This window comes from Apteryx rowi, unplaced genomic scaffold, assembly GCF_003343035.1.
Source record: "Apteryx rowi isolate R43461 unplaced genomic scaffold, aptRow1 scaffold_158, whole genome shotgun sequence".
Classification (NCBI taxonomy): domain Eukaryota; kingdom Metazoa; phylum Chordata; class Aves; order Apterygiformes; family Apterygidae; genus Apteryx; species Apteryx rowi.
Window position 1 is genome coordinate 667,857 of NW_020447841.1, and position 6,125 is coordinate 673,981.

Consider the following 6,125-nt stretch of genomic DNA (forward strand, 5'->3'; position numbering starts at 1 on the left):
TGGAATTTTTTTCACGAGTTGTTTCTGTGTCGGCTGGAGTGCCAGAAAGGCTCAGAAGCCTAGCGTGATCATTCTCATTTGCAGAGTCCATTATTAAATGATGCTTAGAGGCATAAGCTATCCCCAGCTATGGAAAATAGGGTATTGCAGGGTGATCTCTTTAAAAGATCAACATTTGTGCTTTCAGGTGTTTCCCCAGTACTCAGAAACCTGATAAGAACCTTTTATATTTCCAACCGTGGGGACAGGTATCTGAGCCTAAGCTATTCATTTTTAAGAACAAACCACAGGCAAATAAAGGAAAAATAAAACCAAACATGCTTTTAAGTGCATGTCACAGAACTTGTGACGTCATGCAAAAAGCTACTTCTGTGGCAATGGAGTTTAAAATCCAAATGCATTGCTAAAGCTTGAAAGTAATTACTGTCTGGAAGGCTTGATAATCTTGTGCGTGTTCGAGCAAGTGTTTGAACACACACACACACCCTGTCTCAGCAGCTGATTCCCTTTGGGGCAGCTTCAGCTGTGAGGACAAAAACAAAACAAACACAGGGATGGAAAGACCCTCTCAGTCCTCGATATTTTCATTTCAGGAGTTTGCAATATAGTAGTCTATGCAGCAGTTATTCTGCAACAGAGAGCTCTGGTCTAGTGCTGTCAGTCTCACACCCACTGTTCATGAACACCTACATTCCCTTTAAAAATAAAATTGTAAGAGCTCTGGATACAAATGTGCGAAAGTTTTGCTATTTAAAGGGATCTTCTGTAGAAACTATGTCAAATGTGCAGCGCTCTATAAAATGTTAGTGGCACCCAAGATTACTCTTTATACCAATGCTATTTTTTGTGGCCAGTCAGTAGATTAATACAGTTCATGTCCTGTGCTTGTTTACCTGTTCTTCCAACTCCTAGTTTCCTGTGATACTCCACTTTACTACTATTTAGGCAAAAGTATTTCCCAAAGTTGGGAATGGGATGGAAATTCCATGTGTTTCCAGTTGGAAACCTCAGCGGTGGCCCTGCATGACTGAAGATTGAGGCCTCAAGAGGAAGCACTGGAGGTGCAAAGAAAGTGCTCAGGACCCTCTGCTGTGCTGAGGCTGAGCTCCCTGCCTCTGAGCGAAGCTCCAGAAAGAGAGAAGCAGCAGGAATGACAGTGCTGTTGGCAAATACCACCCACCCTGGCAGCACAGCTTTCTTGAAGCCGTGGTATCTTCAGACAAGTGCCGTTGCTAAATATTGCAAGTTCTGAGGGTAGTTGAGGTGCAATGGAAAGGGAAGAGGGCAGGATGGCAGAGGATGGTATCACAGGTAAAATCCCAGGTCTGCAGTGCTCCTTTCACAGGTTGGTGATGAAGTACCTTCTACCTTTTCTCTGTTCTGTATATATGGGCCAATTTTAGTTGGCATTTGTACAATTCTCAGCTTCCTGAAGAGGTTAGATGCCTTCTCCTTAGAAATTACTGTTATTAAGGGGGAAAACAGGCCATTTAACAGGAAATAATGCATTAACACCTGATAGCCCCTTTGCAGGTAAACTGACAGTATGAATGTGATATTTCACCCAGTCTCAAGGCATTAAATATTTCTACTCTTGACTGATGCCAGCTCCAAGCTCTTGTCAGTTGAACCATTAGCTGCTTATATCTAGACATTAAGCCAAATCCTGGCTCCACTGAGGTCAGTCTTACAACTCAAACTGACTTCAGTGGCAATAGACTAATTTAGTCTCCTAGGCAGGGGTCAAATGGGAGAAGTTAAGGGCAGTTTGCTGTCACTTAATGGTACAAGCTCAAGTTAAATTTTCTCATGTCTTGGGACATACTGAAATTCTGTGTGTGCGTATGTATAGAGCACTGATGTATAGTGGTTATGCTGCTGAGAGACCTAGTGTTAGCTACTAAAAGTGATTTCCAAGCTTTCTTGCAAATACAGATAGCTATTTTAGGAACTGAATGACATGGACATCTTGGCTCCTCAGCTGTAATGATGGATGCAGTGTCTTGTCTATCTCATATAGTTTAGTGCTGATATTCTATTCATTTAATTACTTCACCAGAAAAAAGTATTAAATGGTGTTTCAGAATTCTTTATTACAATATATGCATTCTGATAATTACCTTACTCATTCTCTGGTAGTAGTGACAAAAATTTCCTCCCCCACTCCGATATTTCTTGTACGCAAGACTGCTTTAGAAATAGATTTTGTTCATTACCCTTTTTTTATATTCCAATTGCATTTAAATTGATCTCAAGAAGAATGTGAAAATCTCTGTGAAAGTTCTCCTATGCACATTTATATTTTCCCCTTGCTTTTAAGGGAATCCATACAGACTACATGGTTTTGATTTCCTATTGGCGTTTTATTTCTCTGTAATTTTCAGTTTTGGCCACTTTTTAAACTCTTTGTTTTCAGATTCCTACCATTTTGTATGCATATGAAATAAGATGCATCTTTTTTTCATCCTGGACCTAAATTTTAAATTAAACATTAATGTAAACTGTTTCCTCTTAGATTGCATAAGATTATTTGCTATTCAGAGTCATGTCTGCTTTCCTGTGGTAATTTAGGTCTTAGATTTGTTAAAATCACTAACAGTAAATACTGTACCCACTTTTAGAGAATTATTGAATCTGCTTGTATTTCCTGATCTTTCTTCTCATTCCTTTGTTATGATATACATTCTGCCTCTTAATTATTTCCATATGAAATGGCCTTAGTCAAAGTAGCTGAAATAAATAATGTCCATTTAGAAATGTCAGCATTTTGGTTACAGCAGATAACCACGATCTGGTTACTCTCTGCATACAACAGCACTCTTTAAGTAATGTGTTTTGCAGTCTTGTTAAGTGAAAAACAGTAAAGAACAAACATCACAGGCAAAAGGCCACTTAGTGAATGTGATTTCTGCCCTTTTAGCCAGTGATCTTGATCCCATTTTTGATTTCTGCACAGCCATAAAATTTTACTCTCCTTTCAGTATAGCTAAATAATATTAGGAATTAACTTAGCCTCTCTCACATGGATTGTTTTTACAATGTCTTTTATCAAATAACTGGGGAGTCCCTTTTATGTTTTCAGTATTGAGGCTGCTTTATTGAAATATAAATCCAGGCCCCTTCACCAATGCACCAAACCCGGCAGAGCTTTCTACACTTCCACTGCTCAAAACAGGGCTGGATAAGCTTAACTGAGAGGTGTGAAGGATCATTCTGGAAGAGATGGAAGCTAAATATATTCTGCTACAAGATTTTTTCCATTTCTCTCTCCACCCCCAGTTCCCAGAGACTACAATGGCTTCTGCAGGGCTTTACATACGGTGGAGGGAGGCAAATTCCCACAGGTAAAGAGCTTTAGCCCAGTACCAGCATCTCCACCTATAGCACACAGCCTGAAAATGATGCCTGGGTGGGTTGTGAGGAAAAGCACTCTGATCATTTCTTCCAAAGAGAAGTCCTGAGTAATTACTTTTAGGGAAGGATCCCTGGTCATAAGGAGACTCTTTCCTACAGCACTGATCTAGGCCCCTGGGGTGAGCTGAAGAGGGGATGGGATTTCATCTAGACCCCCTGTGCTTAATGCTTGCTTTTTCTTAGCTCTAAGGGGCTTTCCAATTTGGGGAGTTTATTTTCTTCTAAACCATCCTTTTGAGACCTAGCAATCCATGTGCATTGCACAGAAAGCTTACAAGTCTTAAGTGCTGTGGATAGTTCTCTCAAGGCCAGGTGCCTGATGACATGCTTTCAATCTCTTATGAGAGCGTTGCCTTGTTAGTATTTAAGGAGCACAACTCCATAAAAGCACAAAAGAGTGAACAAGTTTCCTCTCATTTGCCCCTGATTTTACGCTCATATAACTCTGCTAATTTCATTTGCATGAGAGCAGAAACAGATTCATAGTCTCTCGGTAGAAATGATGCACATTTCACAGGGCTCTGATCCAAACCAGAAGGCCGAGCAGGAGTCTACTTCACATGCATAAACCACCACAACAGAAGTAACAGGCAAAGTGGTTCTTTTATTCCCACTCTACATTTTTATGCAGATCCAGCGCAGATGTACATTGTACGTAGTGGCCTATGGACAAAGGAGAACAGTAACCAAGCAGCCCTTCCTTGTCTATGAGAGAAAGTTGTTTAGCAGTCTGTTTTTATCTCCAAGTAAACAAAAGGAAATAAAACAATAAAAATGGATACCTCAGTGCTCTAAATTCTGAGGGGAAGAAATTACTACTGGTTTGACAGTTTGTAAGTGAATTACTTATTTATGTAGCTCAATAGATTTCATATTAATCACAGATGAAAGACACATGTTAAACCTGCTTTGCAAACACATGTATTGACTTCTCATTTACTCAAAAATGGCTCAAGTTAAAATTGCTCCTGGTACAGTCACAGATAATCAAGCTGGGATAGCTGAAAGAAATGAAGAACAAATGAAAGCAAACCAAATTGCTTTTAAAAAAAATTCAAATGAATGTGGTATTGGAATTGCTATAAAAGATAACACAAAAGAACCAGCTAAAAGTCATGGCTCAAGTTCAATTTTTGCAAGCAATCATAAATCTTAACTTCAGCAGCTTTGTGCTAGTCTGGGGGCACCAAACAAGCAAAAAAAAAGTTGATCTCATAATCATGTGAGGTTTCCTGTTCCTGTCCCAAATTGTCATTGGTGAAAGCTGGCACCAAGAATTCCAGCTGTAAGCAGTGATGTACTGCCAGTGTTTCAACCAGGGTAGCCCACGTTTCTTCCTCTCTGCAGCTGTAACACGGCTTGTGGGTAAAGGGTTCTGTGGCTGTAGAGGAGAAGGTTGTAGACCAGGCCTCTACTGATTTGCTCCCTTGTTGAAACATAAATGCCCTATCTTAGGCATAAGTAAAGAGGGAGACACCTTAATTTGGCAGACAGACTTTGAAAGTTGTTTCCATGCAACTGCTCACAGGAGTAGGAGCAAGAAGCCTTTATGCTCTCTTGTGCCCACTCCAAACGCACAGCACAGAGACATAACTGCAGGTCTTGCATCCCCCCAGGTCTCAATGGCCTTCATCCACATCATCCTCTTGGGAGAGTGGCTGAACACTTGCTTTTTGGATGGCTGACCAAGGACCATGCAGATGGCATAACAGCCCTTCCTGAAAGATATTCCTAAAACCTGGACTGAAATTCAGTTCATCCCAAATCACCACTCTAGTTTAGACATTCATGCAGAGTTGAAGGACGTGATGCAGCAAAACTGGTGGTTAATTTTCAACACATTTGCCAAAGAATGCAAGCATGTGCTTAAGCACACATCTCCCACTCATATTTGCAGGATGGCTTCCTTAAATGTAATTTCAGAAACAGGGGGATTACGTATACGTTATCTTGGTGCTTGCCTAGCAGTTTTCCTTGGTGCAATTAAAAAAGTCTCTAGAATGTTTAATATGAGTCAGATTGAATTATTACAGCATCATGCAAGTAAAATTTACATCATGTTGAAAAATATGCTTCGAATCTGCTGTCCCATGACTAAAATAGCCAAAAAGAAAAAAATCTTTAGTTAAGAAATCAGAAAACAATAGCTTTGGAGCAAATTTTAGGCATAGAAAACTCCCCTTGAAATGTCTGTGCAGTCTTCTTTTTAAAGAGCCATGAAAGTGTTTGTATTTTTTCCTGCTTCATACCTTTAAAAGTATCACATTCTTTTTTTTTTCAGGCCTAGTCAATGTTGTCATTTATGCAGCCAGAGGGTCTCTTTTAAACACTGTGAAAAAATGTGCTTGTAAAGCTGTGCAAATACTTATTTCAAAAAAGAATTACTAAAACTGCCATGGTTTCAGGGATACAAATGATGTATTTTGAAATGGAACTAAATGTTTATTTACGTGAGAGAGCATTCTAGCTTTGGTCTACTGAGTAAATAATGCGCATCAGACATATACAACTCACAGTCCACTGAATAAAAAGTAGATTTTAAATGTTATAGAGATCTGTGTTTCAGTGAACTATTACAGTTTTAAAGCAAACTATTATATTTCTTTTGATTTTAAAACTCTTTTAGGACTTATTTTAGAAGTAATATAAGATAATGAAAGGACATGATAAATGAGTACTTTAAGCAAGAATGAGGGTGAACTCTTATTGTG